Here is a 13,484-nt window from a genome sequence, read left to right as displayed (position 1 = left end):
GCATATTTTGTTAAATTATTATATACAGCATAGGTTACATATTTACTCTGTTATTGAAATAAAAAAACCCTAGAATTTATTTTCCTAGGTCCCAAGTTCTTTAAGAACAAATGTCTATCCTGTAAAGAAATGGACTATGACGTTTGGAAATGTAACAAATATGGTTTTCTATGCCCTTAATTAATATTCATAGATCTGGAATATTTGGAAACTAAATGACTACTGTCTGCCAGGCATTGTTCTGGGTGCTGTGGACAAATCCAGACAAAACCCTGCTGTCGTGGCCTCACATTCCAGTGGAGGGAGATACACATTGAAAATGAGTAAATCAATAAAATACAGCAAGACCTCACTTAACCTTATTCATAGGCTCTTGGAAATTGTGACTTTACATGAAACAATGTATAATGAAACCAATTTTCCATATGCTAATTGATATAAACAAAAGTTTAGTTCCTGTGGTATATGTCTGGTCACAAAAACATCAACAAATTTCTAAATAAAGGACAAAACACTTCTAATATTAAACATTGAAATAAATGTGAGCTATACACACATTTAAGAAAGATTAAGAAAAACAAGAAAGATCATTAATACCCAAATGTGTCAGTTCAGAGTCACAGGTGGCCGAGCCTGTCCTGGAAGATCAGGGTGTAAGGCGGGGCCAGGCCTGGAGAGGATACCACCCTTGCAGGGCCACTCAGTCACACACACCCTGTACTCACTCACACAGCTTTGGGATGTGGGAGGTAACCGGGAGAAAGCCCACAGAGATGCGGGGAGAATGTGCAAACTCCACACAGACAGTGGCCCTGGCCAGGAACCAATTTGTTTTTTCTCATCAATATTGTTATGAAACAACATTATCCTAGGACCTGCTGTAAACTGATAAGGTCTATTCATCAAGATCACTGGTTTTATGTTTAGCCATGTGTGTACCCATACACTTACATATATGTATAGACATATATTTACATATTTGTATGATCATGATACATTATCTCAAAATAGCCCTATAGTCACTGTTGTATCTTTACCTAATAGCTTCTTGATTCCAATGCAGCATGCCCTAAATTACATTCAGAATTTTGCCTCCCAAACTCACGTCGCCTCCAGGGTTCCTCATGTTTGTTAATAGCAACGCCATTCCACTATTCATGGTTATGATCTGCAATTCACTTCTAATTTTAGCTCTTCACTTACTCCTCATAGAAAATCATTCCAAGTATTGTTAGTGTTTCCTTCCTAATATACACCACAAGCAACCCTTTTCTCAACTCTTTATAGTCCCTGTTCTACTGCCTGTCTTTTATATTATCACAGATTCAGGTATATATGCACATATATACATTTTTGCTTTTCAGCAAATTTATATTTAGTCTCTATTGGGGATTGAGAGTGTGAACACTTGGTAGTTTTCTTTCAAAATTTCCCAAAGCAGCGAAACACATTACTTTTTTTTTTTTTTTTTTTTTTTGAGACGGAGTCTCGCTGTTGCCCAGGCTGGAGTGCAGAGGCGCGATCTCAGCTCACTGCAAGCTCTGCCTCCCAGGTTCATGCCATTCTCCTGCCTCAGACTCCCAAGTAGCTGGGACTACAGGCGCCTGCCACTGCGCCCAGCTAATTTTTTGTATTTTTAGTAGAGACGGGGTTTCACCGTGGTCTCGATCTCCTGACCTCGTGATCCGCCCGCTTCGGCCTCCCAAAGTGCTGGGATTACAGGCGTAAGCCACTGCCCCCGGCCAACACATTACTTTTAAGAAGAATAGAAGGTTAGGCAGATGTGAGGAGGGAGAGTGGGTGTTTGAGGCCGTTGTTATTTCTGTGAGCTACTGACTGAAGAAAGAATATATTTAAAAGAGCAAGTAGGAACATCACAGCCTAGCCTAGAACAGAAGCTCCCACCTCTTCATCCTTCACCCTCTTCTTTAGAACATCTGCCAACTTCTGATACAACTAGCATCTGTGTCTGTGGCTCACCTATGGAGGAGGAGATGATCTTCAAAACTATGCTGAGAACGTTTTTCCCGCCTCTCCCAACTCCAACTAGGTCACCTTCTGCCTTTCCATTGTTTTTGCAAACCAAAAACGCCTCAGGAATAACAGGGTGAAATGTATGTGTGAGCAGTCCAGAGCCCTGCAGTGCAGTGTGACATGAATTCACAGTCCTACCTTAGCCTCATAACCTTCACCTTTATAGGGCACCTCAGGTTAGAGTGTGGGGTAGGGAACTGGGACATGAAGTCTGGTTTTAGTTACAAAAAGAGATTTTCTTCCTTTATAATTAATTTCAAAATAGAATGAACATATCAGATATAATTTGCTGTACTCACATCTTTTGGTTATTCTGAAGGGGTCTTTACCTTGCCCATGGTCCTCACCACTCATGACTTAGTAATAAGACAAGCTTCCATTTTTTAAGGTGATATCTACACCAGACACTATATGTAAAGTATCTTTTTAAATACATAAAACAATCTCGTGAAGTAGATATTACCCTCTTCTTTTAATTGATTTTTTTAAAGACTGAAATATTTAATAGTAGGGCTGTTTTTAATTCAAGGAAGAGTATCTGTTTAGAGACATCAAGTGTTTTCCTTGAGATTGACTAAAAAGAAAGATGCCTGCTGTATCTGATTCTGTTCAGCATTGCACTGGAAGTCTTGGCCAGGGCAATAAGACAGAATAATAAAGTTTTAAGAATTGAAAGGACAAAATAAAAATGTTATTATTGTGTTTAAATATTTAGAGAATGCAGAAGAATCTAGAGATACATTATTAAGTATTTAGAAATATTATGTCCTAAAATATGCAAGTTTTGACCAAAAAAAAAACTATAAAACTGTAGTGAAAGAAATATCCAAAGAAATGGGGAGAGGGTATAAACCATGTTTATGGATTGGTAGATTCAATATTGTAAATGTTTTCAAATTGACTCGTAGTTCCAGTGTGCAATTTTAGTCAAAATCTGAACTTTTTATTTAATATAAACTATTTTTTGGTGGAACTTTAAAAGCTGATCCTAAAATGTATATGAAGTACAATGACAGAAAATAGTGAAGAAACTCTGGAAGAGTTGAGAAGAGAGGACCTGCTATACTGCCAGCATTTAACATAAAGCTACAGAAATTAAAGTGTGGTCCTGGCACAGAGACAGACAAACCAAGTAAAGCAGAATAGAAACAGATCCCGGTGACCATGAACACTTGATTTATGATAAAGGTGGCACTGCAGAAGTGGGAGAGAAAGATAGTCTTTTTGAGAAATGATGCCTGAACTGTTTGCTATCCATACTGGAAAAAAGAAAAAGCTATCCTCTACCTTACTTCATGCACACACACAAAATCAATTTATGTTCACAGTAGACCTAAGGAAGAAAATCAAAATAATAAATCTGTTACAAATATAGAATAATCTTTATTATCTCCAGGTAGAAAATATTTTTAAAATAAGATCTAGAAAACAATAAAAAGCAAGAGAAAGATGGATAAGTTTTGCTCCATTAATTTTTTTAATCATTGAAATTTAACCTTAAAACAGGGAAAAGGAAAGCTACAGATTGTGGAAATATATTCTAAATACATCACCAACAAAAAAACCTGAAACTAGGTTTTCGAAATACTTTCTTAATCAATAAGAAAAGTAAAACAATTTTATTTAAAAAGGAAAAAGCTGAAGAGAAAGAAAATAAAATGGATAGGAAACAGGACTAAATTGCAGCTCCCACTCAGACAGCCAGAGCGTTTATGGAGACTCGTTTTGCTCCAAAAACTACTGCAGGAGTATACCAAGAAAGCCAAGAGAATCCACAGACCCTTAGAAGGAAGCTGATTGCTCTTTTAGGACCCGGGAGACAACACAAATACTGGCCCTGCCCATTGCCTGATCCTGCCTATACTACCACAGCTGATGCTCTCTTGAAAGTACCACCTTCTGGCAGGAGGACAACCAGCATGAAACTGGTGCAATAAACAACAATAATACAGCTAAGAACCCTCAACAGAGTCCATTTCACTCCCCTGCCACCTCCACTGGAGCAGGTACTAGTATCCACGACTGAGAGACCTGAAGACAGTTCACATCACATGACTCTGTGCAGATACCCCCAGTACCAGCCTGGAGCCTGGTAGCCCTGCTGGGTGGCTAGATTAAGAAGAGAAATAAGAGTCACCACAGTTAGGTTCTCAGGAAGCCACATCTTTAGGAAAAGAGATAGAGTACTACATAAAGGGAGCACCCCATAGGACAAAACAATGTGAACAGCAGCCTGGAGACCCAGATCTTCCCTTTGACATAGCCCACCCAAATGAGAAGGAACCAGAAAAACAATTCTGGTAATATGACAAAACAAGGTAGTTTAACACCCTGAGAAAATCACACTAGCTTACCAGCAATGGATCCAAACCAAGAAGAAATCCCTTAACTGACAGAAAAAGAATTCAGAAGGTTGATTGTTAAGCTAATCAAGGAGGCACCAAAGAAAGGTGAAGTCCAAATTAAGTAAATTAAAGAAAAAAGATACAAAATATGAGGGAAGAAATCTTCAGTGAAACAGCATAAATAAAAAACAATCACAATTTCAGGAAATAAAGGACTCACTTAGAGAATTGCAAAATATACAGGAAAGTCTCAGCAATAGAATTGGATAAGCAGAAGAAAGAATTTCAGAACTCAAAAGCAAGGTTTTCGAAAAAATCCAATCCAACAAAGACAAAGAAAAAAGAATAATTAAAAACACGAATAAGGCCTCAAAGAAGTTTGGGATTATGTTAAATAACCAAACCTAAAATAATTGGTGTTCCTGAGGAAAAAAAGAGAAATCTAAAAGTTTGGAAATGATAATTGGGCAAATAACCAAGGAACACTTCTCTGGCCTTGCTAGAGATCTAGACATCCAAATACAAGAAGCTCAAGTCACACATGGGAAATTCATCACAAAAATATCATTTCCTAGGAAATAGTCATCAGGTTATCTAAAGTCAAGAAGAAGGAAAGAATGTTAAGTGCTGTGAGGCAAAAGCACCAGGTAACCTATAAAGAAAAACCTATCAGATTAACAGCAAATTTATCAGCAGAAACCCTACAAGCTAGAAGGGATTGGGGCCCTATCTTTAGCCTTCTTAAAGAAAACAATTATAAGTCAAGAATTTCATAACGAGTGAAACTAAGCTTCATAAATAAAGGAAAGATACAGTCTTTTTCAGACAAACAAATGCTAAGAGAATCTGCCACTATCAAGCCAGTGCTACAAGAACTTGTAAAATGGGTTCTAAATCTTGAAACAAATCCTGGAAACACATCAAAACAGAACCTCTTTGAAGCATGAGTCTCACAGGATCTGTAAAACAAAAATACGATAAAAAATGCCCAAGGTATTCAGGCAACAAATAGCATGATGAATGGAATGGTACCACAAATCTCAATACTAATGTTGAATGTAAATGGTCTAAATGCTCCACTTAAAATGTACAGAATGGCAGAATGAATAAGAATTCACCAACCAAGTATCTGCTCTCTTCAAGAGACTCATCTCACATACAGACTTATGTAAACTCAAGGTAAAGGGGTGGAAAAAAGACATTCTATGCAAATGGACACCAAAAATGAACGGGAGTAGCTATTCTTATATTACCCAAAACAAACTTTAAAGCAACAGCAGTTTAAAAAGACAAAGAGGGACATTATATTACGATAAAGGCCTTGTCCAACAGGAATATATCACAATCCTAAATATGTTTGCACCTAACACTAGAGAGTTCAAATTTATAAAACAATTCCTACTAGACCTAAGAAATGATATAGACAGCAACACAATAATAGTAGGAGACTTCGATACTCCACTGACAGCACTAGACAGGTCATCAAGACAAAAAGTCAACAAAGAAACAATGGATTTAAGCTATATCCTAGAACAAATGGCCTTAATAGATATTTACAGAACATTCTACCCAACAACTGCAGGATATACATCCTATTCATCAGTGCATGGAAATTTCTTCAAGGTAGATCATATAATAGACCACAAACATGTCTCAATAAATTTAATAAAATTGAAATTACATTAAGGACTCTCTCAGAGCACAGTGAAATCAAACTCCAAAATGAATTTTGGAGTTGGAAATAAACTCCAAAACGAATCTTCAAAACCATGCAAATACATGGAAATTAAATAACCTGCTCCTGAATGATCATTGGGTCAACAATGAAATCAAGATAGAAATTAAAAAATTATTTGAACTGAGTGAAAATAGTGACACAACCTATCAAAACCGCTGGGATATAGCAAAGATGGTGCTAAAAGGAAAGTTCATAGCCTTAAATGCCTACATCGAAAAGTCCAAAAGAGCACAAACAATCTAAGGACATTCCTCGAGGAACTAGAGAAACAAGAATAAACCAAACCCAAATGCAGCAGAAGAAAAGAAATAACCAAGATCAGAGCAGAACTAAATGAAATTGAAACAAAAAAACTACAAAAGCTGAATGAAACAAAAAGCTGGTGTTTTGAAAAGATAAATAAAAATTGATAGACCATTAGCAAGATTAATCAAGAAAAGAAGATAGAAAATCTAAATAAGCTCAATTAGAAGTAAAAGATCGAGATTGAAGTGGTAATAAAAAAAATTACCAACAAAAAACTTCCAGGACCAGATGGATTCACAGCTGAATTCTGTGAGACATTCAAAAAAGAATTGATAAGAATCTTATTGACGTTATTCCACAAGACAGAGAGAGAATCCTCCCTAAATCATTCTATAAAGTCAGCATCACCCTAATACCAAAACCAGGTAAGGACATAACAAAAAAAGAAAACTACAAAACAATATCCCAGATGAACACAGATGCAGAAATCCTTAACAAAATACTAGCTAGCTGAATCCAACAGCATATCAGAAAGATAATCCACTGTGATCAAGTGGGTTTCATAGCAGGGATGCAGAGATGATTAAACATACACACGTCAAAAAATGTGATACACCACATAAACAGAATTAAAAATAAAAATCACATGATCATCTCAATAAATGCAGAAAAAGCATTTGACAAAATCCAGCATTCCTTTATGATTAAAACTCTCAGCAAAATCAGCATAAAAGGGACATACTTCAATGTAATAAAAGCCATCTATGACAAACCCACAGTTAACATAATACTGAGTGGGGAAAAGTTGAAAGAATTCCCTCCAAGAACTGGAAGAAAACAAGGATGCCCACTCTCACCACTCCTCTTCAACAAAGTACTGGAAGTCCTAGCCAGAGCAATCAGACAAGACAAAGAAATAAAAAGCATCTAAATCAGTAAAGAGGAAGTCAAACTGTTGCTGTTTGCTGATGATATGATCACATACCTAGAAAATCCTGAAGACTCCTCCAAAAAGCTTCTAAAACTGATAAATGAATTCAGCAGTTTCAGGATAGAAAATTGTTGTACACAAGTCAGTAGCTCTGCTATACACCAACAATGACCAAGCTGAGAATCAAATCATCACATCAAGAACTCAACCCCTTTTACAATAGCTGGAAAAATAAAAAAATAAAATACTTAGGAATATACCTAATCAAGGACATGAAAGACCTCTACAAGGAAAAACTACAAAACGCTGCTTAAAGAAATCATAGATGACACACACAAATGGAAACACATCCCATGCTCATGGATGGGTAGAATCAATATTGTGAAAATAACCATATTGCTAAAAGCAATCTAGAAATTCAGTGCACTTCAAATCAAAATACCGCCATCATTCTTCACATAACTTGAAAAAAAATCCTAAAATTTATATGAAACCAAAAAAGAGCCCACATAGCCAAAGCAAGACTAAGCAAAAAGAACAAATCTGGAGGCATCACATCACCTGACTTCAAACTGTACTATAAGGCCACGGTCACGAAAACAGCATCGTACTGATAAAAAAAATAGGCATGTAGACCAATGGAACAGAATAGGGAACCCAGAAATAAACCCAAATACTTAAAGACAACTCATCTTTGACAAAGCAAACAAAAACACCCTATTCAACAAATGGTGCTGAGATAATTGGTGAACTACATGCAGGAGAATGAAACTGGATCCTCATCTGTTTTTTTTTTTTTTTTTTTTTTTGAGATGGAGTCTCACTCTGTCACCCAGGCTAGAGTGCAGTGGCACTATCTCAGCTCACTGCAACCTCTGCCTCCTGGGTTCAAGCGATTCTTCTGCCTCAGCCTCCCAAGTAGCTGGGACTACAGGCACGTGCCACCAGGCCCGACTAATTTTTTCTATTTTTAGTAGAGACACGGTTTTACCATATTGGTCAGGCTGGTCTCAAACTCCTGACTTCGTGATCTGCCTGCCTTGGCCTCCCAAAGTGTTGGGATTACAGGCATGAGCCACCACTCCCGGCCTCCTCATCTCTTACCTTATACAAAAATCAACTGAAGATGGATTAAGGACTTAAATCTAAGACCTGAAACTACAAAAATTCTAGAAGATAACATCGGAAAAACCCTCTAGACAATACTTAGGCAAAGACTTCATGACCAAGAACCCAAAAGTAAATGCAGCAAAAACAAAGATAAATAAATGGTATTTAATTAAACCAAAGAGTTTCTGCACAGCAAAAGGAACAGTCAGCAGAGTAAACAGAGAACCCACAGAGTGGGAGAAAATCTTCACCATCTATACATTTGACAAAGGACTAATATCCAGAATCTACAAGTAACTCAAACAAATTAGCAAGGAAAAAAAACCCATCAAAATTGGGCTAAGGATATGACTAGACAGTTGTCAAAAGAAGATATACAAATGGCCAAAAAACTTATGGAAAAATAATTAACATCACTAATGACCAGGGAAATGCAAATCAAAACCACAATGTGTTACCACCTTACTCCTGCAAGAATAGACATTATCAAAAAATAAAAAAATGATAGATGTTGGCATGTTTGTGGTGAAAAGGGAACACTTCTACACTGCTGGTGGGAATGTAAACCAGTACAGCCACTATGGAAAACAGTGTGGAGATTCCTTAAAGAACTAAAATTAGAACTACCATTTGATCCAGCAGTCCCACCAGTGGGTATCTACCCAGAGGAAAATAAGTCGTTATACAAAAAAGATAATTGCACACATGTTTATAGCAGCGCAATTTGCTGCTATATATATATATATATATATATATATATATGTAATATATGTTTGTGTGTGTGTATATATATATATATGCAATATCTATCTATCTATCTATCATCTATCTCTATCTAATGGAATACTACTCAGCCTTAAAAAGGAATGAATTAATGACATTCACAGCAACCTGAATGCGTGTTTTTGAGTTAGAGGAAGAAGCAAATTTCTTATTTATTTTGTGTTTATTTTCGTGTGTCCCCTTGATATTTAATAAAGTCTCCTTGAGTATTCTACTTTATCTCAGCTTTTCTAAGGATAACTACAGAAAAAACTGTCAAGGGCCAAAATTAGATCAAGAAGATTCTCAAATATTCTCTTTCTTACTCCCATGAATGAGGACTTGGACTTGGTCCACTGGGGGTCTTCCCTTTCCTGTCCTTCAGTAATGCTGCTGTCCTACCAGACCAATTTTATGTGTGTGTGTGTGTTTGTGTGTGTCTGTGTGTGTGAGAGAGAGAGATGTAAAATTTGGAAAAGGCTGGTCGTTGTGGCTTATGCCTGTAATCCCAGCACTTTGGGAGGCTGAGGCGGGCATATCTCTTGAGCCCAGGAGCTCAAGACCAACCTGGGCAACATACGAAGACCCCATCTCTTAAAAAAAAATAAAATCTTAAGGAAAGACTATGTAAGGGAAGATGAAGAAAAGCTTGGGACAGACCTGGAGATCAGTCTTTTAAGAGAACTATGGAAACAGGTGAAATGCACAGATACACAGATGAGAGATCAAAAAGGATTTTGAGAAAAGCAAGTGAAGAATTCAAGGTAATTTGCATTTGCTTCTTAGGTGAATTTCTGTGATCGCAATGCCATTGTGAGATCAGGCCACGTGAGACACAGCTATAAGAATTTCACAGTGTGTAGCAAATTAGAGCCAGAGCTTAAAAAGGTTATCAGTGCACCTCCAAGAGAGCAGTGGGGTGTTCTCATGGCATGAGTAATTGGTGAGAGAACACCAGCACAGAGGTTTAGAGCTGTGACTGCTAGCTCTGCCTCCTCCTGTTTGCCCACACCTGCAAAGCCTGCAGCCCAAGCTCATTCCAGTGGTTCTATTATTGCAGCAGTCCTTAGTGTGACTTTCCTTTCTGAGTCTGTGAGCTGTTTGGCTTTGTGTTTGAAAGCAGACCAACAAGACAACATTTTGACGTTATAGAAGTACTACTTACTCTAAACCATCTGAGTGGAAGCATCCCCTGCCTTCCCTTGTTCGCCCACACCTGCGAAGGCTGCAGCCCAAGCTCAGTCCAGTGGTTCTGCTATTGCAGCAATGCTTAGCATGACTTTCCTTTCTAAGTCTGAGCTGTTTGGCTTTGTTTTTGAAAGCAGACCAACAAGACAACATTTTGACCTTATAGAAGCAATACTTACTGTAAACCATCTGAGTGGAAGGATCCTTTCACAGTGACCAAATTATGTCTTGTTTTAGGTAACTATAGTAGTATATGCTGAATATTATGTTCCCAGCAAAAGAACAGAACAATTTCTTCTTTATTTCTAGAACATTGGTACAAAAGCATAAGCAAACATTTCAGAAGATGAATTTTATATTCTTAGGTGTAGCCTACATATTTGTTCAAAAAGGACTATATTTTACAAACACAGGCTTTTCCAAGAACAAAGCTAACCCAAATTGTACTCTTCTCCAATCTGAAAATGATCCAGAACTAATAATAATGACACCTAACATTTGTAGAGCACTTTAGAGTTTACAAAACCTTGCATGAATATTTTCAGATATGATCACCAACTCAACAATAAAAGTGAATTTTATTATCTCTACCTTACACTCAAGAAAACCTGAGTACAGAACCCAAAGTCACTTGTCTAGTGAATGTGATGGTTTTGCAAGACCCAGGTCTTCAAACTCTAGATCCTCAGTGACTTTGGCCGTATCACAGCTGCCTGTACACACACACACACACACACACACACACACACAGCTAGGTAAATGCCACTTACTGTTCTCATCAATGCATGCCACATATCTCAGCATTTGATTGATTGAAATGGTAACCAACATAGATACACCAAAATGGCAGTTAGCACTGGGAGACTTCAGGAAAAACTATTTATATATTTTTGATTTTTTGAAACTATGTCTTAATACATAATTACTATTTCAAATATTATGGGTGATCACCCCTAATCTTTTCTTTAACTTAATATAAAGTCATTGTAAGAAAGAACATTATTTTTGTGTTCATTATAGCATCTGCTCCTGGTGGTTATGGTAGAGTGAATGGGTTTAGCGCAGTATCAGTTCCCAACCTTTTTGGCACCAGGGACCAATTTCATGGAAGACAACTTTTCCACGGACAGGTGAGCAGGGGTGGGGGTGATGCTTTCAGGATGAAGCTGTTCCACCTCACATCATCAGGCATTAGATTCTCATAAACAGCATGCAACCTAGATCCCTCACATGCACAGTTCATAATAGGGTTCATGCTCCTATGAGAACCTAATGCTCTCATCTGACAGGAGACAGAGTTCAGGCGGTAATGTTTGTTTACCTGCCACTCACCCTCCCACTGTGTGGTCCTGTTCCTAACACACCACAGGCCGGTACCACTCTGCACCCTGAGGGTGGGGACCCCTGGTTTAGCAGAAACCAGGGCCCAGGTCTAGTCTTATCCCAAGCTGTATCTCCTTAGCAAAGGAAGGTAACCTATGCGAGGTTCAGTTTCCTGACCTGTGAAATGCAAAAAAATAGTATCTATCCTCCATTTTCACAGGAGTATTGTGTAGAACAAATTAGATAAATTAGACAGACATTTGAGACTGTTTTGCAATTGTAATGTATTGTTCAAATATGAGGCATTATCATTCAGCATGAAATGCATTCCAGGTGACTAGATGTGACTAGATGTGCTTCATCATGAATATTTTAATGTAAGTGTAAAGACTTTTTTACTCTAAAATAATAGACTTTGGAATGAACAGGCTATCTTGAAATAACATAAAATTCCCCATAACTCCAATGAGAAAAATGAGTCAGTGGCTCTTGGTGAGTTTTAAAGATGCAGTATAAAATTGAGATCTAACCTGACTTCAAACTATACTACGAGGCTACAGTAACCAAAACAGCATGGTAGTGGTAGCAAAACAGAGATATAGACCAATGGAACAGAACAGAGCCCTCAGAAATAATACCACACATCTACAACCATCTGATCTTTGACAAACCTGACAAAAACATGAAATGGGGAAAGGATTCCCTATTTAATAAATGGTGCTGGGGAAACTGGCTAGCCATATGTAGAAAGCTGAAACTGGATCCCTTCCTTACACCTTACACAAAAATTAATTCAAGATGGATTAAAGACTTAAATGTTAGAGCTAAAACCATAAAAACCCTAGAAGAAAACCTAGACAATACCATTCAGGACATAGGCATGGGCAAGGACTTCATGTCTAAAACACCAAAAGCAATGGCAACAAAAGCCAAAATTGACAAATGGGATCCAGTTAAACTAAAGAGCTTCTGCACAGCAAAAGAAATTACCATCAGAGTGAGCAGGCAACCTACAGAATGGGACAAAATTTTTGCAATCTTCTCATCTGACAAAAGGCTAATATCCAGAATCTACAAAGAACTCAAACAATTTTTTTTTTCTTTTTTTTTTTTTTTTTTATGGATCAGTGATAATAACTCAATCCTCTATTTGACAAAGAAGAAGGAGAAGGAAGAGGAAGAAAAAGAAAGTGGGATAAAGGATCAGAAAGGGAGGAAAATAGAAAAAATTAGAGTATGACTCCAGGGTAGACTTGTTTTGTTGTCACTGAGTTGGTTGGTTGGTTTGTCTGTTGTATTTTTCATATGTTTTGCCATGTTGGCCAGACTGGTCTCGAACTCCTAGCCTGAAGTGAACTCAAACAAATTTACAAGAAAAAAACAACCCTATCAAAAAGTGGGCAAAGAATATGAACAGACACTTCTCAAAAGAAGATATTTATGCAGCCAACAGACACATGAAAAAATGCTCATCATCACTGGCCGACAGAGAAATGTAAATCAAAACCACAATGAGATACCATCTCACACCAGTTAGAATGGCGATCATTAAAATGTCAGGAAACAACAGGTGTTGGAGAGGATGTGGAGAAATAGGAACACTTTTACACTGTTGGTGGGACTGTAAACTAGTTCAACCATTGTGGAAGTCAGTGTGGCAATTCCTCAAGGATCTAGAACTAGAAATACCATTTGACCCAGCCATCCCATTATTGGGTATATACCCAAAGGATTATAAATCATGCTGCTATAAACACACATGCACATGTATGTTTATTGCGGCACTATTCACAATAGCAAAGACTTG

At 37.5% G+C, this 13,484-nt stretch overlaps 1 long non-coding RNA gene across 1 annotated transcript in view; it reads left to right on the top strand.

Annotated features, from left to right (window-relative positions):
- LOC134732019 (uncharacterized) overlaps positions 1 to 11,465 on the top strand; it is a 128,558-nt gene extending 117,093 nt beyond the window's left edge. Inside the window, exon 3 of the long non-coding RNA XR_010114848.1 lies at positions 11,375 to 11,465. This is a non-coding gene — a long non-coding RNA (uncharacterized lncRNA). The remainder of the gene's footprint in view (positions 1 to 11,374) is intronic.
- Positions 11,466 to 13,484: the final 2,019 nt, after the last annotated feature.

This window comes from Symphalangus syndactylus, chromosome 1 (assembly GCF_028878055.3).
Source record: "Symphalangus syndactylus isolate Jambi chromosome 1, NHGRI_mSymSyn1-v2.1_pri, whole genome shotgun sequence".
NCBI classification, from domain to species: domain Eukaryota; kingdom Metazoa; phylum Chordata; class Mammalia; order Primates; family Hylobatidae; genus Symphalangus; species Symphalangus syndactylus.
This window is presented reverse-complemented; position numbering and strand designations above follow the sequence as displayed.